Genomic DNA, 25,679 nt, shown 5'->3' with positions numbered 1-25,679 from the left:
ACATTTATTTAATAATTATTAATAGCATTTATGGACAATTATTACCTTTTATGGAAATTTGAAACGATATATAACTTTTATTCATTATAGAAAATATCATCAACGGTCAAATCACGTTGTAAAGTACCGGTTCTCGTCCGATCACCGTAGTCAAGCAACGTTGAGCACGGTTAGTACTTAGATGGGAGACTGCTTGGGAACACCGTGTGCTGTTGACTTCTTTTTTTTTATTTTCTGACGGATCAATTGAATAAATGCTACAATTTTGCGGATCCTAATATTACAAAGAATTCGGACGCATTTCTCATCAATGATTTTTTTATTCTTCTTTAAATTATTAGCTATGACAATATTGAGAAGTTGGAGCTATTGGTTTAGTAAACATATATCGGTTTTGATTTCATAATTCTAACGCAATTTTCCGATAGCATTATTGTTTCGTATTGCGACGAATCTTTTGCAAAAAGGGGGATCTACAATGGATTTCTAACACTATTAATTCATAAGAGTTGCGATCGATCTTATCTATCCTTCGCCGTCGAATAGACTTTGAACGGTTCGACATAATTCATGAAATCCCCTGGATCGTTCTTTATCCCGACGAATATCATCGATGTGCCTCAACGGCAATTGTTGTTGGCGGTATTATACACAAATAGCATCCAAGATAAATCATCCAAGTGGGCCGAATCGAAGCGCACTCGCGCTCGTCCATTGTAGCGATATTCCGCAGGCTTTGTCCGAAATTCTTCGGCATCTGCAGGATACGCGGCTCCTTCCGATACATGACACGCGTGAAGGGTGTGTCGCTCTGCCCACTCCCTTGCGTCTCGTCCTTTCATCCCTCCATTTCTCCCAACCTTTTACCCCCGCTCGGATCTATCTTTCTCTCTCTCTCTCTCTCTATTGCGGGTGCGAATTATTGCTAAGTAACGACGGCGCACCAGTGACAGAGAATCCCGCAACTTTTTATTAGACCTTCGGATTATAATGTCTCTGTCATCCCTCGGGATAATTTATCGAGACAGGAGGCGCGAGGCCGAGTGAATTTATCGACGGGTGTTCTTGCGTTCTGTGCGGTGCGCCGCGAAGTGTCAGCGGGACACGTGTTAAATCGATTATTAGTGACCGTGAAAGCAAAGATACGATCGATGTTTTTGTGCATATTGCGTCAATTTTTCGAAAATATAAATTATTATCATTTATACTTTTACAATTTCTTATATCTATATACTTTAAAAAATTATCTATATATTTTAAAAATTATTATCTATATAAAAATTTTTCATCTGAAAATATATATCTTATAGATTGTGCAATAAATTGATTATGTTGAAATATATACACACAGATCACCAAATAATATTAACATCGTATTATAATTTATTATATATATTAATTGTAATATTAAGAATTTTTTTCTTAAATTATTTTTTGTTTTACAATTTTTATTAATATCTTATGAAGATTGATATATGAATTATCTAAGTGTGATTAGATTATATATAATGTTTTTAAATTTTGGAGTAAATTAAAATATGAGAAATTTTATATTTTCTAATGGTTTAGATTCGTATTCTAAATATCTTTTTGGAAAAAATTATTATAGTATGTCCTTATAATTTCTGTAATTCACAATTTCTTATCGAAATATTGTAATTTTATAAAATCTTGAGCTTTCTGTAAATCATAACTATTTATACATATGTTTAGTTTACAAAACTTATATTCTGCAAATTATATTATATAGGAAGTTTCAAATGATGAGATTAAATCAGAAAGCACTCTTGGAAAAATAAAATCGTCAATGACTATCATTCAATTATGAATAACGATTACACCCCGCGTCGGCGGGTAGACCATCTCGCGAATAAGTAATAATCCGGTTAGTTTCCAGTTTCTAGCCGTAAGGATCCGACAGATAAGATAACAAAGGAGGTAATTGACTCGGGGTTGTGCGTCATTAATGAGCCTAAAGTCGATTGCTCCTTTTACTAGGCGTGATCGTTGCGTCGCCTTGGGCAAGCGCGGCGCGTATCGCGTCGGGTTAACGACATGGTAAAGGCGATTAACGTAGAATCCATTAGACGCGCGATTTGCTTTGTGAAGGATTTAAGGGGAATTGCTTTCGATCGCTAAACTTGTTGTCTCGACAAACTTCGAACTTCTAATCGAGTTTTTATCCAACGAAGCGCTCTCTCGAGATGTCAGCGGCGCGTTTATAAAAATTAATTGTTTCTCGCAAACGCTGTATTAAAAATCGATCGGTTCAATTTGCCGCGTGTTCCGGTCTTTGAGATCTTTGACATTTACAATTATGTCGAATTTTTATTTGAAAATTCTATAAAAAATTCGTGCAAATCGTCATATCCCAACTGACAACTCGTTTCTTTCAGAAACTATCTAATTTAGGATTACAGATACCAAGCTAGTCTTGATATTGTCTCATCTCAAAATTCGAGATAGAATCAAGACATTTTTAATTAGTTATCAAGACCATTTTATCAATACTATGATTAAGATTGTCAAGATTATTGATTTTTAAATAAAGTTAAAATATTTGTAAATTAGAAAAAAATTATTATATTATATATGAACTTAAGAACTTTTATTTAATAAATAAAAATATTTAATATAAATTTGAGAAAATACATTAAACAAAACAAACAATCTAAAATTTTGCAATTATTTAGCTACATAAAATTCCGTAAAAGCGTATTTTCACTAAAAAAATTCATTCAAGACCGAAATAAGATTTTAGTTTTGGAAACTTTTATACAATATATGTACAAATATATTGTTTTGTCTTGAGATCTATTCTAATTTAATTAATATCCTCGTTTAGATGAAATTGAAAGAATTAAAATAACTGCGAGTAAAAGATTTAATGTTTAAAGTTCCGAATATGATGAATAGCCAGTATTTTAGAAAAATCACTCGAAGAATAGAGGAGTGGATGAACGTCTGAATAGTGGCAAGCTTGCCGCAGTTTGCTCTCTTCTCTCCGAGAGAAGATGTTTATTTATCCACGCCCGAATTGACCATCGACAGCTCGATGCAACGCTACAAATCGATCCCTCCACATGCTTTTACTCCTCCCCCAAAATCTCGCGAAAACAAAACGGGCCGCATCTTTCTTCGTCCCTGCATCGCCGATTGAATAAAATTTACGAGAGTGCGATCACTTCGCCGTACATCGCAAATAGCCATCTTCGGGATCGCGAGAAAGCTTCCGCAGCAATACATTAGAAAGATTGCTCTATATTTATTATTGATCCGCTATATCAAGGAAGCGAAGCGAATAACGGCGATAAAATCGAGTAACATTCCTTATTCAGAACGATGCGCACAGTATCTGTGAGATATCGGAATAATAATTTATATTTATGAGATTTGAACAGAGTTATAATGATTTGAAAAGAATAAAATATTTAAATTATTAGAAACATCAAAATGGCATCAAAGTAAATGTTTTTTTCAAATGGGATTTTTTAGGATAGTTTTTTCTTTTATATAGATTAAAAATTATTTATTCGAATGAATATTGAAGTAAAATTATTAAAAAATCAGTAATTAAACAAAATATCTAAATTTTATTTTATATATTCTAACAAAAAATATATGAAATATTTTGTATTTAAAGTATTATTATAAAGTATTTACTTTATTATAATATTTTCATATATAGAAGAAAATGAATTTATTGATTGATGATGAAATTATATAATTGCATTAAAATAAAAAAGGAATCGCATGTTGCAAATGCAACATTGAATTTGCATGAAGATAGGATTATTAATTTCATTTTATTCAAAATTTAGCGAATATTTTAATGAAAGAGTAAACACATTACATTTATATTTTATCATAATATTTTAAAATAAATTATAAAATATCGCATAACTGATTTTTTTTATGAGATGTTCTACTTTTGTATAAATTAAATATAAATATAATTATTAAATATAAATGATAAAAAGTTTATACACACACATTTGTAAAGAAATTTATATGACTCTATTTAAAGAATTTAATGTAATCTTGCAATCATCTAGTGCACCTTTTTATCTATACTATCTATATATTAAAATTATATTTTTTATATTTTATCTGCTAAATGTAGTTTTCTTTATATATAGATATATTAAATAATTTTGAAATATGTAAAATACTATGAAAAAAAAACTATCGAAAATTTAGTTTCCAAAATTTAACGATATTGACTACATAATTCGATATGACATTAAAATAAAAGTTATGCATTTAAAACTTAATATAAAAAGAAAAAGAGAGAGTAAATTATTCTTGCTTGCATTCTTTAAAAATGCAATAACACAATTTTTGAGATTTATTAATCGTGAAACAAAGATTCTACGAAAGGACCTGATGGCCGGCACGCGACATTCGTCCCATTATGTGTATTTTCTCAGGTTCGGTGGGGCCGGCATTATCTGCGATAATCTCGGGACTCGTTGATGGTACGAACAGCTGCGCTAAATCCCAAGGGCGCATCTCTCGATATTTCCGGCGACACGACGAGAAGACTGCCTGACGGTTGTCTCTCGCGCGCGCGTTCCTAAGAGTCCCCTAATGAGGCTACGGCATGTCAGCCTGCTTAGAGACACAGGTATCTGCAAGAAAGGAGGAAGATCGACGGCCCAAGTGCGGCTGGCACGCGAACTATGTCAACGAAGTCCTTCACTTGGCTACGATATAACCTGCATTGTCTGCGTAGATGAAATCCTCCTCGCAAGTACGCTGAAATTTAGCCACGACGTGTCGAAGTACGTCGATGATAAGGAGGGGAATAATGGGAGTAAAGTATGAAGAGAATAAATGAGAGCACCAGATATAATATAACTATAATGAATAAGAAAGATTTGGAGAGAGTTCCGATAAGAAGTTATAATTGCAATTAAAACAATATTATGCAATCTATTTGTAATAGCAAATTATACATTATACAAGATTTTCTTATTATTATAGACATTTAAAAAGATATGGTATTTTATTCGTTATCATGTAATAGAAAACACGTTTATTTGTCAACGATCAAATCACGTTGTAAAGTACCGGTTCTCGTCCGATCACCGTAGTCAAGCAACGTTGAGCATGGTTAGTACTTAGATGGGAGACTGCTTGGGAACACCGTGTGTTGTTGACACTTTTTTTGTATTTTTTTAATAGATCAATCAATCAATCGAGTATTATACTTTTGCCATATTACAAAAAATTATTTTTATTATTTATGTATTTTTCTGAATAATTTTTATTTGATTATTTTTTCATAAAAATCAGATCTCATGAAGTACAATACCTAATTATTGATAAGATATATTATGTCGTTTTAAGGATTTTAAATTTGGTTTTAGTATAGGTTTTTATAATTAACATTTATTATTCTAATAAACAAAATACTTTGTACTTAAATTTTAGAAAAGAAATTATTACAATTGTAATTTAAACGTAATACAATCTGATTATAATAACGAATTACATATTACACGGCATTTATTTAATAATTACTTGTAGTACTTCTGGTCGATTATTACCTTTCATAGAAATTTAAAAAGATATATAACTTTTATTCATTATAGAAAATACCGTCAACGGTCAAATCACGTTGTAAAGTACCGGTTCTCGTCCGATCACCGTAGTCAAGCAACGTTGAGCACGGTTAGTACTTAGATAGGAGACTGCTTGGGAACACCGTGTGCTGTTGACCCTTTTTTTGTATTTTTCTAACAGATCAATTAACCAATTGAATGTTATACTTTTCCAATATTACAAAAAATTATTTTTATTATTTATGTATTTTTCTGAATAATTTCTATTTAATTCTTTTTTTAATAAACATCAGATCTCATAAAGCGCATTATCTAATTGTTGATAAGACATGTTACATCCTTTTAAATATTTTAAATCCGGTTTTAGTATAGATTTTTATAATTAACATTTATTGTCCTAATAAACAAAATACTTTGCAATTAAATTTTAGAAAAGAAATTATTACAATTGTAATTAAAACGTAATACAATCTGACTGTAATAATGAATTACAAATTACACGGCATTTATTTAATAATTATTAATAGCATTTATGGACAATTATTACGTTTTATGGAAATTTGAAACGATATATAACTTTTATTCATTATAGAAAATATCGTCAACGGTCAAATCACGTTGTAAAGTACCGGTTCTCGTCCGATCACCGTAGTCAAGCAACGTTGAGCACGGTTAGTACTTAGATGGGAGACCACTTGGGAACACCATGTGCTGTTGACTTCATTTTTTTATTTCCTGACAGATCAATTTGATAAATGATTTTGCAAATTTTAATATTATAAAGAATTCGGGGAAATAAAGAATTGATTTTTACGCATTGTCATAAAATTGTCACCGAGCAGATTATAGTTTTATCACTTGTGTGCAGAAAACTAGGAGTACAAAATTTACAGTTTTATGTGACAATGGTTTGTTCGCCACTTCAAATCAAATTTGTTCACTCCCGGTAATTATAATTTCTTTATATATGTGAGCTTTATTTCTTCGGAGATTATTATTGTTAAATTTGCGTACGAGAAATATTCGCAACAGTTCACGACTCGTGTATAATAATCTGTTGCAGTCTAGCTATTTTACTGCGGTACTACGCAGAGAAATTAAACGCACGACGGTATGTTTCACGCACACCTGCGTTCCAGAGTATTAACCCTTCGCAGTAGTACCGCCCACCTTGTATAAACTAACGTTTTGCGCATCCTCCGCAATGATTTTCAACTGCAAAATATAAGCAAGATAAATGTCATAACGACGTGTATTAAATAATACTTAAGCGAGATAATTATGGCTTTACGCTAAAATATAAATTTCAATTTTAAGAACACAAATTAAAATGTCCCACTTCTTAGAAGAGATAAATAATTTAAGCAAATGAGGCTATGCATAATTAAAGGGTAATCAAACTTGACGATAGTAATATTTAATATATCAATATAGTACTAGTACCGCGTTGAATATTATCTTATTTAAAAACGACGCTAATAATTATCTGTCTCTTTTTATTAAGTGCTTAAACTTTAAATGAAACGTTCAAAAGTTGAAAATTCAGGATTAAAGAGATCGTTATTATTATTAAATTGCAACTCTCTCGATGTAATAAGCCATCCGTGCCATTCTTTTCTCGAATGCATCCCGATGCATTCGAGACTTACACAAAGAGTTAGCAATTAATTCTAAATTGATTTGGCAAAACTTTCGAACGTTTCCGGCGAACTTTTCCAGGACGTTCCACTATATTCGGGAAAATGATAGAGGACAGCTTATAATTCTTCGCTAGAAACCGCTGCGGTAAATTGGGCCAACAAGGAGACAAGTCGGGAGTTGCCAGCGACTTAACCGACGAACCTGACTCGCCGACACGACGAAGGCTAACGATGCGCCATGCATTTTCTTGGCGTATTTACCGCAAAATGCGACGGAAATGAGGGCGGGACGGAGGATTCGCTCGACGGTAACCAGGGGACAGGGTACTAACGAGAGAGGAAGGGTGGAAAGGAGGAGGGGAGAGGCCGCGAGAAAGTTTTCGTCTCACGACGTCGGTTGCAACGAGGTCAGATATTAAAACGACTTCCCCCGCCGTCCCCCGCGCGCGCATCATCCCCTCCGAAAAATGGACGTGTATACGAAATCGACGGTGCATCGGAGAACCGCGGATTATGCGGGAACTAACCGGGTCCTGGCAACTGAATCGCGACTCTTGTTTCTTAGAATAAAGGACCTCTCCATTCTCTTTCCCTCTCTGTTTCTCTCGTTTCCCCTCGAGTGTCTTTCTCTTTCGTCGCCTTTAGTCGCGCTTTCCTCGACTCCGGCACATCCAATTTCTCGAAGAAGTTTACGGCGTAGCAAGCGTGGGAAAATTGCCTGTTATATATTAAAGACATCCTCGGAATGGTAAACAGAGCGACTTTCCGTGAAGATGAAGGGGGTTAGGGGGGAAGCGGGGGGAGGGCAAAACGCACGGACGAGAGATTATGCGACAGTCTCCTCTCGCCGGGAGAGGATTATCAGATGTGTTTCTCCTACCCGCGATACCTTATTGCTCCGTATCCTTCCTTTGAGAATGCGTCGCGACCCTTGCAAAGACTGCCTAATTTTCCGACCCCTTCTCTGACGTGCCCTGCCGCCAGTATTTTCCCCTTGCTAGTTGGCGAACTTTCCAACGAGGAGAACGACATTGAGCTAATATGAAAGGATCCGGTTGCTGTGTTGATGTTTCGAGGACATATTTTCGAAGGCATAAACGATGAAAGCGCTGCAATTAACAGGATGTAGAATGTATATAAACGTTTCAACATATACGTTCGATGGCCTAGTTCGCAATAATATTTTCTTCGTGAAAATTTGATCGAAGCGTTACTCGTTTATGGTCCACAAGCGATCGATCGAAGAGACAATAGCGACGTTAGAATGTATTTCTCAAGATAAATTGGTAAACAACTTTCTCGACGAATAACTTTCGTAATTACGATTCATAGTTATTCATATAACAAATGTTATCGCGTAACTCCTCTTGTTCTCCTCTTATTCTCGAACGCGATGTTCTTGCAAATCAAAGTGCTCTCTTCTCCCTCCCCGTCTTCTCCTTCATCGCTTCGTTCGGAATACATTTCTCAGCGTTTCTTTCGCGTGGATAGTCACGTTGCAGCAAATTGTGTCGAAGACGAAGAAAACTTGTCGAAGGGAAGCGACGCGTTTTGCACGTTTTGCAGGCGACCGGGAAGGTGTTTGCTGCTCTTTTAGCGCTCGAGCACGGTAAATACTGCGCGCGGACGTTAATGAGTGTTTTCGCGTTTTCGCCCTCGACCGGCTCGTTTTTCGGCGATTTCTTCGTCGGGACGAGGCGCTATTAACTTCGTCACGGGGCACGCGGGTCCATTTTCTATCCGGCACGACGTTGATCGATCGCCGACGAATTTCTCGCGCGAACGCGAGAAAGCGCGAAGCCGAGCTTACACATCGATATCCCAGGCGAGGAGGCCTGGGCCTCGATGAACGACTCGACTTTCAGAAGTTTCCGCTTTTGTACGTTTACACGATCACTGGCGATAAGACGTAGGCGACGTAAACGATTACGAATACACGACCGTGGGTCGGGGCTATTAATCAACGGATGCGCGTGTTTACGAATAAGGTCAGGCAATTTCAAGAAGAAAAATACCCCAGAGCCTTCAACAGCCACCTCCACACCTTCTCTGAGATTTTCCGACAGAGATTGATCTTTATCATTCTCGCTCGATTTGGTGATACATCTGTAGGTATATAAAGTACTTTGGTAACTATTAACAATTATTATTAATTATTTCCGAAACTTGGAGGAAAATTTTTAACAAAAGTTTCAAACAAAAGTTATACTATATACGAGTAGCTATGGCAATGAAGGAGAAAACGCTCAAGACATATGAGCCGTTTATTTTGAAAGTGACCTAAGTCCATTTATATTTAAATTGAGACATTTAAGGGTTTGCGTTTCAAAATTAAAAATAATAAAAAAATAATAAAAAATAATTGACAAATGGACTTAGGCCACTTTCAAAATAAACGGCTCATATTAAGATTAATTGTGTGGTTTTTGTAGAACCTTATAATACTCTCTTAATATAACAGTACATTTAATTTTAAATGTAATTTTGTGCTCAGTTCCGAATTTGTCCGATTTAAGATTATTTCATTTATTGCGAAATGTCGAGCAAAAATTGAGGCGAAAATTAAATTTATCATTGGACGTACGGCGTGGACGTAGATCTAATAAGACGCTAATGCATCTCGCGTCTTTCCGTTTCGCTCGGGATTAACTTAAGAGTCTTTTAATTCTGTTTCCGTAATGGTAATCGCGAGATACGTCTTTGACATGTATCTCAGATCAAAATATTAACTGTCATTCAATACAACAGGGATATAAAAGGCTCCGCGAGCATTTATGTTCAATCGGAGTCGCGTAGGTGCACACATACACACACACACACACACACACACACACACACACACACACACACACACACACACATATATATATATATATATATATATATATATATATAAGCGAAATGCTAGACGAACCGGAGCATTGATGTCAGAATGATGATGAGGGTCGGGAAAGCTCGTCGCGTTTTGAGAATGCCGAAGGAAACCACGACGATGACGACGACGATGGTGCAAAAGTGTCGGGCAAAATGGAGACGAGCAAACGGAGAAAACTGAGAAATCCCGACGCTGACATGCACGATATCGAGAAATCATACCCCGTCACGGATTCGTCGCCTCCACGGAATCCGTGACGATCCGACGAAGATCCTTTTTCCTTCCTCGGTCGCGTCTATAAGGTATCGTTTGCATGATAAGATAAACCCGGTTATGTGGTCGCCGACAGAGGTGAATTCACGTCGACGCGCGTAGAAGGAAGGAAGGAATGAGTCGATCGATCTTTTATCGTAGTTGCATTGACTCCAACTGCGAATTGGGGAAATAAATTTGCACGATAAAACTCAATGTAATTTCATTGTTCTTCTAGATGTTCTAGAGGCTAAAATATTTGTACACATTTACACTTTAATAAATTAAATTGTAGTTATTAAAAATTCTTTATTTATCTCAATTTTTTTATTTATCAATTTTCTATTAATAAACAGTGATAGAAAATATATATCAAGGAATTTAAAGAATGAATTAATCGCCAATACTGACGATAAATCTAACGCACTCTTTCGGTGAACGGGATTAACGACGATCGATGTGTCCCTAATTATCCTCCACAGACGAAACACGAGCTGCTATGCAAAAAGTACGTCATTTTGTACGCCGGTCCCGTCGCGTGGATGCACATAATGGCGATGGCCGAGTCGTAGTCACGTAGTCGCGATCAGTTCCATCGAGTGCGAGCCGCGGGCGATAAATCCTCTCGCAAAAACGAAACACGCGACGCCACCCAGCCCGTCCTTGCCGGGATGGAATCGCGACAGGGGTGGCGCGAGAGCATCGGTACGGGATACATAATATGAATATAATAATTTATGGTGTATCGGGAGACATCAGCGCAAGATGTTACCAGCCAGCGAGCGACCCTTTCGCCGTTTTCCACGGCCACCCTTCTCCCGCTTGATCGTATTACGGGCGGAAAAGCCCTATCTTCTCTTCATCCCCAACCTCCTGTCACCCGCGCTCGCCGCACGAAGCTCTCGTCTACATTATCTACGCACTCCATACGTAATGCCGTTGAAACAGCCCGCGCTGACGCTTTCGAGACTAATGCGTCTTGTCTCTTCGCTGGTCTTCGGAGCGGTTGGCGTTGAGGTTGCTCGGATAGATATTCGGAAAGCGAATAGAAAGAGACAAAGGGCCAAAGGAGAATTTGGAAGGGAAATATTTTGAAGTGTTCTGACAGCCTTCCTCCACGTGCGAAAGACTTTCTCCCGTTGCTTCATGAATAAACAAGGTTCTTGATTTAATGTACTTGTTGTATTTATTATGGAAAGGTAATAAAATCAAAGTTGCTATCGCATTCTGCAAGCGGCGATTTCGAATTTCGAAAGTATCTCGGGATAGCCCTCCGTGTTTCGAATTGATCGATAATATTCATCAGAGTGTGTATACCCTGTGTATCTTCCTCGCACGTGGTTGAATGGCTCGCCGGTAAGGACTGATCAATCGCCAGGAACACGGCGAGGCGAGATAGAAACATGAAATATTATTTTAGCTGGAGCGAATGTATGGGGGGGATGATATCGGAAAGGAAAAAAAAGGAGGGAAATTTTGAGAAGAAGGAGTCGAGATAACGCTTAGTTACTCGAAAAAAAATATTTTTAATGCATATTATAAAATTTTGTAACTTTTAAAAGCTACAAATAAAAAAAGAACAATCTTAGTCTATACTAAACATGATACAAATATCAAGACTATAAATATATGTCAAAACCTCGAAATGAAAAGAATAGAAATATTTGAACAATCTTGATTCATGATTGTTTTTCCAAAATATTTTTAATATAAAAGTTTATTATAAAAGTTTATAATAAAATTATTTATAGTAAAAATATTTATAATAAAAAAATGTTTTTAATATTGTAAAAGAAATATGTATTATATGATTAAACATTCTGTGCTAATTAAACAAGAATTTAAAAGATTCAAACAATTTTGATTCGATGTAAATGTGGTAAAATTATGCGATGCTTTGCGTCACATTTTTTTGAGCCTGCGACAAAATTTCTTTCTCGGAAATATGGCGGCACACGAAGGAACCAAGAGATTTTATCCCCAGCGTTGTGGTCAGGACGCAAAAATTTCATCAGCCTTTTTTCGGGCGGCAGGAAAAACCGACGCGACGCCGACGTCGCATACGCGTGTGTAACGCGTACCACGGAATTAATTACGCGGCGTCGCGCGAGCTAATTTGCGTATCATGAAATTAAAAAGTTTCGCGGCTTTAATTCGGACCAGCGAAATGAATCTCAATCTCCTTGCGACCTCGACGCTCGTTTTACAGATTGATCGATGTAGATTTCCATTTCCCCTCTTTTTTACACTTAAGAAATCGAGCCCCGGATACGTTGTTAACTTCAATCAAGCAAAATTTTAAGCAGTATTTTTCTATGAAAACGAAATATATTTTTACATTAAATAAACCATAAAAATTACGATCGCGGGCCAATTATCCGAAAATCTGAAATTATTTTACATTTCCGCTTCTTTTGTTTCGCTGACCAAAAATATCCGTACTTCAAAACATTATCCCTTCCCCTAGAATGTATATTAATTTTAAATATAACATGAAATAAATATATGTAATAAATATAACGTGCAGTTTTCCGTCGAATAAATCGCGCAATAATGCGAGGAAAAATATATGCCTGAAGCCAATCCAGCTGTTCCAAATTGATTCTCGATCGGAGATTCCAACAGCATCTTTTCCAATTTTAACGAGATTATCAAACTGCAAAGCTCTAATAAAGTCTACGTAGTTGTATTCATTCCTTCTCTCGCTTTCTCGCTGCTTGTCATTTCTGTCGCGTTATTCTATCCATCTCGCGACGTGTTGTCCTTTTTCCAGATGCATTCGTTTGAATTTCTCTTTCGTATTAATACCCCACGCACCCCTTCCGAACAGAGATTTAATGCCATTCCGCTCGTATAATGCGCCAATTTAATCTCCGCGTAACATGATCGAATTTTTCATCACTCGCTCCCTCGATTCGCGATACACGTTGAGAATATACCCGGATAATCATAAAGCGCTTTTCCCGCGCGTTTACCGACCATAAATATGCGCTAGCTGGCAGTCAGCTTTCGAGTGTCAAACAGAAAGAAATATGCACTTTAGCAATTCAATTGATTTTTGTACGCGTTCTTGTGGCGCATCGCTATTACCAGACAATTTCAATATCTCGCGCAAATAAAATAATAATATCATTTTGCAGCTCTCGAGATTGAAAGAGAATGTGCGTTTAGAATATAAACAAAAAAGAAATACATTTCCATTTTTCACACACACACAAGAAACAATTTAGTTATTGTTTACGGTTGAAAATAAATATCTCCGTTTCCGTTATTTTCGGTTCTTTTGAGTCTCTCTGCGCACACGAAAAAATTCTCTCCACCATAATCTTTTCTCTCCTTCGATAGTCGGTATATGCTATTTCTTTTGCAGTCATACTTCAAGTCTACCGACTCTCCCGACTCACTTTTATTTTCCATATTTCCAGACACGACGCATTTTCCGCCGTAGAAAAGCGACGGTCGGCCGCTTTATATTTCGCTTCTCGTACGTCTCTTTCCGCGCGGCATTATTGCGGCTGGTAATGCACGTAAAGGGACGGGAAAAGGGGTGGAAAAGGGTTGCGCGACGACCGGAAACACGAATTTCCCCTTCGATGGCGTCCGCACCGAGCGAAAAGTAGCAAAGTAACGATTTACATTCAATCCCGGTGAGTTAAGCGACCGATTTCCGCGACCGGTTTCCATTTGCATGCCGTCGCAATCGCGAATATGTTACCTTAGGCGCATAATTTTGACCGATGTAAAGGAAGGATACCAAAACCATTGGATTGGCACGCCACTTTTGGATCTAACTTTTAGCTAAAAATTTAAAGCAAAAATTGATTTATTTATCAAACTCGCTCTCGATTTTGATGATATTAATTCGCAATTTGCTTTTTTTTTAATGCGAACGAAAATTAACATCTGAAAAATTAATTCCCGAAATCAATACCTATGATAATTACAGAAACATGAAGATACGTAAAAATCTCGACTCTCTTAAAATAAAATATACTTAAAAATGTACATAAAGTTATTTTCATCACAATATATTGTTGTCTATTAGTTTTTTGCAGTTAATTATTTACAAACTTGTTTATTTGATAAAATTGGAACTGATTTTACTTTTTTGTCTTTCGCTCTTACCGAGCATTTATGTGAATAATTCATTTAATTTAAATCAACTTGTTTAAATGGTATTTTGTACCGAAAAGAATCCCAAGAGAGATTAAATAAGATTCTACTCCATACTACTCTGTACTATTCATGAAAACATCCCTCTGCAATGCTGTCCGAATTACGGCATTTATAAGCAGACGGAAACGCAAAAAAACCGAGAGAAAGAGAGAGAGAAAGAAAGAGAAAAAGAAACGATTAACGCGCGAATAAGGGTGTTTGAGGGGTTTGAGATGTGAAAGAGACGGGAGAATGCCAAACGTCCGGGAATAAGACGAGAGAATGGGAAAGCAGCCGTCATATTTCTCAGTGGACGAACAATAGTGCCCTTAAACGGTCGCCGTTTTGCGCGTGAACATATATATTCAAAAAATCGCTACGGCAGGACTTAAGGCGATCCTGGACGAAAGAGATGGACCCAAAGAAGATGAAGAGGGGGAAGAGGGGTTAATCCGTCAATCTGCTATCTAATGGTCGAATTCTACGGACAGAAAAGAGGCCGTTTAAACGACTGTCATTGTCGCCCCGGACAAATTTAGCGTGAAAATGGCGGGGGCTTCGCGAACTTTCATTGTGCGTTTTGTGATGCGAAATGCGATTTGTGCCCGGCATTATTCGTCCACAAAAAGGGGTGCGTCGGATACTTCACGGCTTACGCGGATTTATTAATGGCCCTTTTATGACGGGAGAAAGCGCTTAAGACTTCGACCCATCCGAAATTTCTTGATGAGACTTTAGCCCTTCCGACAGAAAAGCTTTTTGGTAATCAGAAACTTGACAAAAGTAAGAAAGTTAAAGAACTTAAAATGCATTATGGTATTACGACAATCCTTTACTATGCTAGTTAACATAATTAATATTTATATTATTCAAGACAAGAAATTATGTTAAAGATAACACGAAGTAGGAGGAGAACGAATGAAAGAGATAATTTTCTGTAATTATGAAATTATTATGTTATGAAATTATGAAATTATTATGTAATTATATTAAAATTATTTCTAATGAAATAATCATTTTAATTAAAATAACAATTAAAATTTTAAGCAGATTTTTGCTAAATAAAACAGATAGTATAAATAATTAAAGAATATATCAAATTAATGTCAAATAACTATAGAAGTAGTTTACGATTTGAAAAACGCATTTGCTTCTATTCTTTATGTATACTTTTTTAAAAAAAATCTCTCCATCTAATTTAAAATTAATACACAATATAAGGTTTTTATTGCCATTAGAATTATTTTTTAAAATAATTTTTTATATTTTTGTCCTCGACATTTTTCTTTACGAGTTTGATTCACATTTTATGCGTCTGAAATATTTGTGTAACAGTAAGATATCGCATGAAATCAATTTCAAAGTGAAATGTAAATTTTTCAGCCAGACTGAACTCTGACCTCTTTGCATGTGTTTGCGATTGTAATCTGGGGAAAAAATCTCGGTTTTTAAAAGCCGCATCACGTCGGTCGCGCGACCGTTAAAAAGCAACGTCGATAAATACAATGTAGAGATTATTTAAACGAACGAGCTCCGTCTGTATCGGATTTTCGGAGCGAGTGAACGTTTTCGATTGCGCGTTCTCAACATTCTCCCGACTATTTTCCCTCGTCGTTCCACGACAACGAATATACGGAAAAATCGGTCAATATTTCACCAGGCACAGCCGAGTACACTGTCGGTACTCGCTGTCATCGATATTTAAACGAAGTCCGCCCACTGTTTTGAATGGCAAATATTTACGCCGACTCCCCGCGAAAGTTTCTGGATTATGCCGACCTTAAAAGCGGAAGTTCGATTCCACATCAAAGCCGAGAATACGCAGCGTATGAGCTGCGTCTCTTTAATATCGAATATAAATATCGATGGTTTTTAACGAGTCAAAGTCTGCGCAAATTAATCATTACAGACAAATAATAAAATTTCGCATTTTCTAAATAGAAAAATTTTAGTAAATTTTGTCTATATATTTGAATAGAAGATTTATATATTTTATATTTTTTTGTTTATATAATTTGAATAGAAGATTTACACATTTTATATTTTTTTGTTTATATATTTGAATAGAAGATTTATATATTTTATATTTCTTTGTTTACATATTTGAATAGAATATTTATTTGTCAATATTTTCCAGCGTGTGATATAGATAATTAACATTGACAACCGAAAGAGGCATAAAAACGCCGTTTAATCAAATTTTTGTCAAAAATAAAAACCGAATTGAGGTCAGCCGTCCTCTGTGTTTTTATTTATTAATTATCTTTTCATTTACGGTTTTGTTTTATAACGAAGAGAATTATGTGCATTTCTCATAAAATGGCAATTTTCGAATCGCAAATTCAGAGCAATGATGGGCGCGACACGCGCGTGCCATTGACATACATACGTAATTTCATTAGAAGCCGCGTCGAATCGACAACGCAAGCGCTCCATTTCCTGTTTGTTTCCGGGCAATTCGGGGAATGATTAAACATTTTGTTCGGGTCGGCCGGCACGGTAATTCTCATTGTGTGTACGAGAGCTCGCTCGCGTGCGCCATCCGTTTTATATTACGTGATAATTGACAATAGCTGGTCGCGGTAAAAATGCGCCGGCAATAAACTCTAATCAAAGTCGGTTTGCGCGAATTTCACGCCACGAGGAACATTCAATCTCGTGCGCGAGTCAGCCGCACTAATTACAGTCGGCGGAATTGCACAGGATATACAACGTATACAAAGCGCATCCGTTCGCCTGGATTCGAATGATAACGTTATAGTAATCGTTATCGTGGAATAACGCGGGAGAAACAGTTCCCTATTCAGATTTCGCCTCGATCGAATTACCTTCGTAATGATGCACGTTATCGTGCCGAAATGACGCATTGCTGATGCGAGATGTGATGGACCGTTTTCAATAAATGCGCGAGATGCATGTAAGAGTGTACAATCTGCTCGAATCTGTCGGATAAATCTAGAAAAAAAAATGTCACTTGACGGAGATAAAGATTTCCTTCCTGTGAACTTTCTTTAATTAGTCATATGTAGATTTCTTTCTAATCTGTTTCATTTTAAATCCTTGGCGATACGTGTAACATGTTTTCAAGCGATATGTTAATTTTTCTCTCTCGGGAATCAATTTCAAAATCTCATTTTTTTCATTCGCTATTAAATAAAATATTGAATATTTAATGAGAAAGAAATTTGAAAACAATATTATCAATATTTCGATGCAATCTAATAGAGTGCAATATCTAGTAAATCTCTGCGAGTATAAATTTTGTATTGATTTTTCAATTAGAAGTTGGAAAGTTCGAAAACAAAAGAATACAGTCGGTTTTAGTGCCTTTCTCTCGGCTAATAGGTTCTCTGATGTGATAATTTTACGAACCTTTGACCTTCCTGCAAAATGTCTCGCGAATTTCACGAACCTTTCTCGCAAAATCGTAATTATTATTAACGTCGTTAGCACTAAAAGTAAAGAGACCTTCGAAGGGATGACAAGGAAAGACGAGAGGACGAGAAAGGCGGCGGACGAAAATTTTAGGGACACCCACTCGGGCGCGCGTTAAATGATACGTTCTCACCCTTTAGCCCTTTGTGCTCGGTGACAAAATTTAACGCCCTCCTCATAGGCGCGCCATTAAACCTGTTGGAAGGGACGGCAGGAGGTTAAAACCGAATTCCCCTTCCTCTCTCCATCGTTCCTTTTTACCTCCCCGTCGACCTTGTCGCGACGAAAGCCGCCAATTTACACGCACGGCGGGGGCGAATTCTCGAGAACGCGGGAAATTTTGCGGGACATAATGGAAAATGTGTGTGTGAGAGAGAAAGAGAGAGAGAATGTGTGCTTGGCGAGACGAGAGGGGGAGGGGGATAGAAGCGCACCCTCTCACACGTGGCGTTAGGGGCGGTTTGATCTCTTGGAAAATATTCCCGTTGGAAATTATCGCCGTCACCGGCCTCTTAACGGAACGATGGTGCGTATGTGCTGAGAAAACACACCCTGGCGAGGCCGCATCACGGGGAGTGTGATAATGAAGATAATTTCTGGAAAGGAGTAGAGAGACCGTCGTAGCACTAGTGTGTTTTAGCGAGCTTACAATCGCGCGCGACAAGTGCTTTCGTTCACGGTTAACGTTTGTTAATCCGTAAAACGTTAAAAATTTTGTATTTCAATTTCGCTTTAAAAATGTCAAATATAAATTTGGTAAATCTCCCGTACAAATTTTTCGATATGTAGCTGAAACTCGTAAAAAACGTTGACAACAGTATGTAATTGAATGAAGAGACAAATATATATGAAATGTTTATAATTATACGATACATATTTACGATATTACAAGATTAACAATACGATAACGCATTGACAAATTGCAGCTGGCTCAACTGACACAGTTTATAAATTAATAATACATATAAATATAAATTATATATATATATATATATATATATATATATATATATATTTTAATAACAAATTTTTAAAGTGGAGATGACATATCGCGTCATACATATTTCAATTTTGAAAAAAATTCTTTATAAACAACAAATTATTCCCCGGTATCGTCAACCACAAAAATGAAATAATAGAAATAAAAATCAATCAACCGGATATCATTCCGTATTGTGCGACTGTCGCGCTTTTTCCCCGCGATAAATCGGAAGATAACGTTTACAATTCCGGTAGTTTTCGCGAAACGAAATAAAAAAAAAATCAGTCTTCGAGCGGGACGCGTCGACCGTCTGGCGCGTGTAATTCGCGCTTTTTTTCCGGATCGGCCGGCGCAATATCGCGGACGAGAGGAGATTTATCGGATCCGCCGCCGCATTAGGAGGGGTCGAAAGGGGGCGAGAGGGGGGGGAGGGAGAGGAAGAGGGAATCGAGCGTCCAGGATATCGATGACAAATAAACGCGCAAAATCTCTCGTTTCAAAGCTTTGGTCGCGGTACTATCGGGTTTAACTAGTGCGGGTATATATTTGGCCGCGATGAATCCGAGACGCGCTGAGGTGGATTTATATCCCTCGCAAGGAGGGACGTCGAATTCGTCCTCTCCGATTTTTACGTACGCTTTGAACGTACGACAGAGTATCTGATGTGCATGAGAAACGCGCGTAGTATTTTTCATGCACGTCATAATGGAGCTTTAAACATCGGGATATTTCATTCCCGATGGAATATTTCGAGAAGTTAACCGATGAAATAAAGAAAATATATATTTTTCAAGTCGGATATGTCTTTCCTAGCACGTTAATGATTGTAAAAGTTAAATTCTGATTAAAAAAAAAAGACTCGAGAAAGAATTTTTTTATATGAAAGAAGAAAGAATAATGTAAAAGTAAAATTTATTGAAAGTTGTGGATCTATTTCTATATATTTTATGCTACAGAGAGTGTTTGCAAATTCTACACGAGTCGATTATACAAATCTTCGAAGTTCTCATCTTTATGCGTAATTTCGCACGTTTTCGGCACGGTAAATTAACGAGGTTTATTATAATTACGATTACACGGGACGCGCCCTTTATGAAACTTTCATCTCGCACGCGCGGTGACTTTTCGCGAATGTTCTGAGAATTTAATGAGACGCGCGACACAAGTAAAATCCTTGTTGCGACAACGACATTGTGATAATATTGGAGCGCAGCGTCCTTTGAAACGAGGTCTGTCGCAAATTTATTCTTAATTAGTACAATAATCCAAGAGATATACGAAGATTCATTATCGCACATTCATGAAGTACATTTGCGGTTAATTTATGCACATTGCATTTTGTAATAATATTATAAAATAATTTAAAATTTATTTAAGTCTAATTTGAGTATTAATTAAACAAAATACCAAATATAATAATGTAATAACACACGGAGATTATGCAGTACGAGGTAAAATGAACGATGTAGTAAAAATATGTATGACAAATTATAAATGCAACTTAATTAGACATAATTAATTTACAGTTAAATTAATTTTGCGTTTATAATACATTGCAGGCTGCTGCAAAATCATTATTATACGAGGGCATTTTGCGCAAGCTATATTCGCTCGATCTCTTCGCGCAAACTATTTCTACGTCGCCGCAAACCACGCGGAGAAACCGCAATGGAAGAATTTTTCCGAAAATGTCACGACAGTTTCCGATGTAGGCGTTTTCCGAATTCAACTGAATTTCCATCGTTCGTCTAAATCCGTCAGAAGGTATACACGACATGGGAATTCGGTTTCCGATTTCCTCCTCTGTAATCTCAGGCTGGACGAATCAAAGCTCTCGCTCTCCTTCTCTTTCTCTTTCTCTTTCTCTCGTCCATCGTTCTCTCGCCGTCACCCAAGCCACCCTCCGAAAATGCATTATCGAATTAGCCAGTGGCTGTGCGTTCCTTTGACGCCTGGATGCTGGAACGCGAAGAGATAGTGGTGTCGAGGGGGAACGGGGAGCACGAGAGAGGAAAAGGGCACCCTCGGGAAAGTTCGCAGAGCGCGATCATTACTTCAACGGTGTTATCTTACACAGCTTCGCTATTTTATTCGCGCGGCTTTTTCTCACTCTTGCTCTCTTACTTCCTTCCGAATCACTTATACTCTCGACGAATTATTTACAATCCTAATTTAGATCGCACAGAACAATCGAAAGAGAAATTAAATTTGTTTAAAATTAGAAGGTCTACTGGTATTATTTTAACTACTTATTTTATTTAAAATCTTCTCTTTCGTTGGAAATTCTTGTTTGATTGACGAATTATTTACAAAATTATCACATTTAAATGATGGAATAAAAAATAAAGTTTAGTTGAAATTGCTGCACACATGTTACTTATACGCGCTTTATTTTGTTCTTTACATTGCTTATATCTTGGATGAATGATTATTTATTATACTTAGCTAATTAAATATTGAAAGAAAATTGAATTTGAAAATTACAATAAAAGCAGCCATGGGGTACGTATCTTTTTAAATTCTTAAATAGATTTTATCAACAAGATTTAAAGTCTTTATTCCTATCATCATTCCGATCATTATTTTCAATTTCTTTTCCTTTGTAAATTCTTTAAAAAGATATGCAGATAAGTAACAATCATATCTTGCATTCTAAAATACAAGATCGCTTGTAAAAACTTTGTTCTCCAGAATCTCTGCGAGGGTTCGTTCTTTCAGTGGCATTATTTTATACACCTAATCCTTCCTCTCTTTCATATCTACTATCTTCCTTATTCCTTTAATCACCTAAAGACAAAGCAGATCTTTCAGTAAAAAAAACTACCAAAGAACCGAGCTCCTAACACTTCACCAAAATCGTACACATCCCGAAATAATCGATTCGAGACAGTTTCTCGCAGAAAAAAAGGACAAGAAAAAAAGAGACTTCCGTTAAAAAAAATACACGATCAGAAGAGAAGAGAGGAAAATGAAAGTGTTCAATGGAACAACAAAGGGTGAGATGCTATGCAAGAAATGGCAAGAGAGAAAATGCGAAAAACTTTCATTCTTGGTAATCCAGCACAACATACTTTACGACATTATCCGGCGTCTGATCTTGCGGTTTCTTTGCCTCCTGGCTAGTCTCCTTCGTACTTCCGTATAGTTTAACAGTATATATATGACAGTACTCTGTAACAACGTGCGATCAATATACTTGCTGTGCGAAGTTGCGTACATTTTAAACGGAAACAACAAAAAATATCATGTATAATTTGTATCTATGTATAAAATAATAATAATTAATCAATAATAATATTATTACTTTTTTCGCGGATTTTTTATGAGCAGTCCAAATCATGAGAATTAATATCAGGAAATTTTGCTCCGTATAATTAACAATGAGAACGATGGTCCCTTTTTGCGAGGCGGTCGTACTCTAACGAGCAAGAACTCACTCGATCAGCCGACTGAGCGATTCACGACTCAATTGCGGAAGTGACTTACGATCGCGCGTGATCTAGATATCATCGAGATTTTAGATGAAAAAACGTGCAAAAAATGAAGTAAATATCCTAAAAACAAATCATTATCAAAATTTTGCTATACGTTAGTATTACATCGTCGTGTGAAAAATAATTGTTTAATAATTATATAAAAATTAGGTCATATTAATTAACTCACACTTAATATAACTAAGTCAATGGGATTTGTTTGTTTCCTAGATTAATATTAAACCGATCCTGTTGCTTTTGTTATTCTTTTTACACCGCATATTTGTGAAGAGAATCTAATTCTTTTGGAAGCAAAGCACACAAACGAGAGAAACACGTCATGTTTTATTCCGCGAACGTTGCTTGCTCTTCTCTTATATTCCGTGAAAAGAATTTAATTTTTGGAAATAACATAGATGTATATAGATGCGCCACTTTTTATTCAACAAATTCTATTTCCTCGTTGTCGTCGAGCTTTGCATTCCGCGGAAGGAATTTAATTTTTGGAAATAAAGTAAACGAGACACGCGCGCCATTCTTTGCTCGAACAGCTCTATTTCCCCTTCATCAGTTTTCGCATGTCACAAAGAGAATTTCACTTTTGAAAATAAACCAAGTGAAATGAATGAAAATATGAAATGACATACACACATACACGGTTTGCTTTCATTTTACGAATCTCGTAATGATCACTTTGATGCACATTTAATTGACAAAATATTTATATTAAGAATTATAAATTAAGAATCATAATAAAATAGTGTAGGAATTAATTATTTCATCAAGAAAAAGGGATTTGCCTCTAAATTCCATTTCCCGTTCGCCAAAAGATCTGATGGAGAAATAATGCCCGACACAGCTCATGTACACGAATAATTTTCTCTCGAGCAAAATCTGCAGTATTTCAATACCTCGTCGTCTTTCTCACATTTGTGAAGAATCTTTCGTGTTCACCAATTATTAGAATGGGCGCAGCCTCAGCGTTTTACGTTAGTCGTTTCACGAATTTATTGAAACGCATCTCGCGCGCGGTGACTTCCTCCTTTGTTAACCGCGAAATTCTCCCTTGCTAGAAGGAAGGGAAGGGAAAAATAGCGGCTAGCAAGCTCGAAGAGCGATCCTCGTGACGCTCGATTTAATGGCGAACGGAGTCCACCGGATATCGAGCACCGACGTTCATATAAATCGAGCTGATCTCTCTCGTTCGTGCGATTGCCTTTATGGTCGGCCGGTGAGATTTGTTGGCCCACTCGAATTCGCTGGCCGCGATTATCCGGCCGTGCACTTAAGTGGACCGGGAAGTGAAATTTGTAGCTGCCATAATTTTCCACGCACCGTTACCGAATACACGCAAACACGTTCGTTTTCACGACCGTTAGTGCGAGCGTGTGAAATGCAAAAATATCCAAACTATTTTCATTTAGTTTCCAAACTATTTGTCGCTTCATCTAATATAAATCTTAAAACTGTATTATTGTGTTAATGTATTGTATCTAAAAAATTTTTAAATATGATAGAATATGATAGAATATTAGATAGAAGCGTAATATGAAATCAATTTTGACAATGGATAATAAATTATCGAAAAATCTCTGATCTCATAAGATTTCCACTTTGATCTGTTCGTTCAAATAATTGACGAGAAGTGTGACATTTTTTCGGAAATAATGATAGACGATTGAAAATATTAGTGAATGCAAGGTGCAAACGCGTTTTGCAGATTAGATGTTTGAGTATCGGAGAAGCGATAACGCGCGATATGATGACAATGAATGCGGAAGATTGCGCTGAAATCGTTTCGAAAGTTTGCGCTTGCATGGCGCATCACACGTAAATCAGATTCAAACTCCCACGACTGACACGCGTCCTACACCGCGTGCACAGTTCGGAACTTTCAACAGGTTGCTTTTAAAGCTCGCATCGACAAAGGCAGAGATCTGGCTCCGGTGCAAAAGATCCGTAAGTAGATGCCGTCGATCGGCGACTTGTGCTTTTCTTTATTGGTCGCCATCGAAACTGATCCGCCCAAAACTCCGCTCTCACTAAACTCAAAGAAATATATGCTTATGCTTTGCAAGAAAGGGAAAAGGTACCTGCAACGGGGAAAATACATATGAGCGAAAATATCAGATTCAACTCTTCATCAAAATCCCAAGACTCGTATCTGGGATTTTAAAATCATGAATTTAAAATAAAAAAATGAATCAATCAATTATAATAGAATTTAATGAAAAAATAACTTCTTTTCAAAATCTAAGAAAGAGAAAGCAATATTATTTTCAGTAATTATTTTTATGCTGTCTCCACAATGCTTTATCATGTCAATTTCGATAAATTTGTGGTTAAATGTGTGAAAAAAAATTATTTTAATATATTTTACAACTATCATGTAGCTTAGAAGTTATTTCAAACAGAATAAAACTTTTTTTTATATTATAATTATAACACAATTATGTAAAGATTAAAATCTCTCTTTTTCTTTTTTTCAAAATATAAATCTTAAAATCTATTCATACAATCTCCTATTTTTGATGTGTGTTGGAAATTATATAAAATTCAAAAAATTAATTCTACCAATATTCAATACTTTTGATATTTTGTATCTCCTTCTGCAATTTATATAACCGATGCAAATGTCATCTCGAAGTAAATCCTAATAACATTAGTGATTCGATCGCGTTATCGATGACGCAATTCCTATTATTTATCATGTCACGGGAAAATACAGTGAAATGTATAATATTATCGAACTCAGAATCATTTCTGCCTTTCTTCATTTCGTGAACGGATTAAGGATCCGTTGAATTCTGAGATGTTTTCAGTTTAACAACAAGGTATAGAAGGTACGTTCGCGCGATCCTCAGAGATTTCTCGCGGCGAAAGGAATCTGAAATTTTGTCGTAACTTTGCCACAGAAGACTACGCTTTCCCGAGAGGCGCTCCGACTTCGACGAAGGCACGTGCTGAAAGGAACACGAGCGCAAAGATCGTTTCCACAATACGTCTTCCGCTGTTGCAGCCGCTCGATTCATCACACATTTATTACTCATCTGTTCCTTCCCACGCATCAGCCTGTTCGATGTTTTCCTTCGGCTTTGCACCTCATGACATTGAAGCTCGCGAAGCAATTATCTCTAACGCAGTAACAAACACAGTAAAAGATTCATGTGTTACAATGAATGAAAATATCACAGATCGAACAATTAACAATCTTACTTTGTTCTAAATTTAAAAAATTAAAAGTTTATTAATATTATTTCAAATAATTATTTCCCATATATTTGTAACTTTAGTAATGGA

At 36.4% G+C, this 25,679-nt stretch overlaps 1 protein-coding gene, 1 non-coding gene and 3 pseudogenes across 2 annotated transcripts in view; all 5 read left to right on the top strand.

Annotated features, from left to right (window-relative positions):
* Nucleotides 1–25,679, top strand: part of LOC105253622 (BTB/POZ domain-containing protein KCTD3) — a 316,103-nt gene that overhangs the window by 105,177 nt on the left and 185,247 nt on the right. The gene's annotated exons all lie outside the window — the stretch shown is intronic.
* Nucleotides 99–218, top strand: LOC112637776 (annotated as a pseudogene).
* LOC112637780 lies at nucleotides 5,045–5,164 on the top strand (annotated as a pseudogene).
* LOC112637778 lies at nucleotides 5,606–5,725 on the top strand (annotated as a pseudogene).
* On the top strand, nucleotides 6,168–6,287 carry LOC112637771. The gene has a single exon (XR_003122717.1). It is a non-coding gene; the product is annotated as a 5S ribosomal RNA (ribosomal RNA).

This window comes from Camponotus floridanus, unplaced genomic scaffold (genome assembly GCF_003227725.1).
Source record: "Camponotus floridanus strain SB8 unplaced genomic scaffold, Cflo_v7.5 scaffold2, whole genome shotgun sequence".
Lineage (NCBI taxonomy): Eukaryota > Metazoa > Arthropoda > Insecta > Hymenoptera > Formicidae > Camponotus > Camponotus floridanus.
The sequence above is the reverse complement of the archived record's forward strand: the minus strand, read 5'-3'. Positions and strand labels throughout refer to the sequence as shown.